Here is a 216-nt window from a genome sequence, read left to right as displayed (position 1 = left end):
ACGGTGCAGTGTGATGTGGGTGAGGGTCATAGAGACCGCTGCCCCTGTGACCCGGTAACAGATGAAAATGGATGGATGGATGGATGGATGGATGGATGGATGGATGTTTATGATCAACTCTTCCTCTGTGTGTTGGTTCTATTCTGGATAATTCTTCACTTCCTTCAGCTAAGATTAACTGTTAGCTGGGTTTGTTAACACTGCTGCTGTGAAATG

This window comes from Cynoglossus semilaevis, chromosome 7 (genome assembly GCF_000523025.1).
Source record: "Cynoglossus semilaevis isolate Cse_v1.0 chromosome 7, Cse_v1.0, whole genome shotgun sequence".
NCBI classification, from domain to species: Eukaryota; Metazoa; Chordata; class Actinopteri; order Pleuronectiformes; family Cynoglossidae; genus Cynoglossus; species Cynoglossus semilaevis.
The sequence above is the reverse complement of the archived record's forward strand: the minus strand, read 5'-3'. Positions refer to the sequence as shown.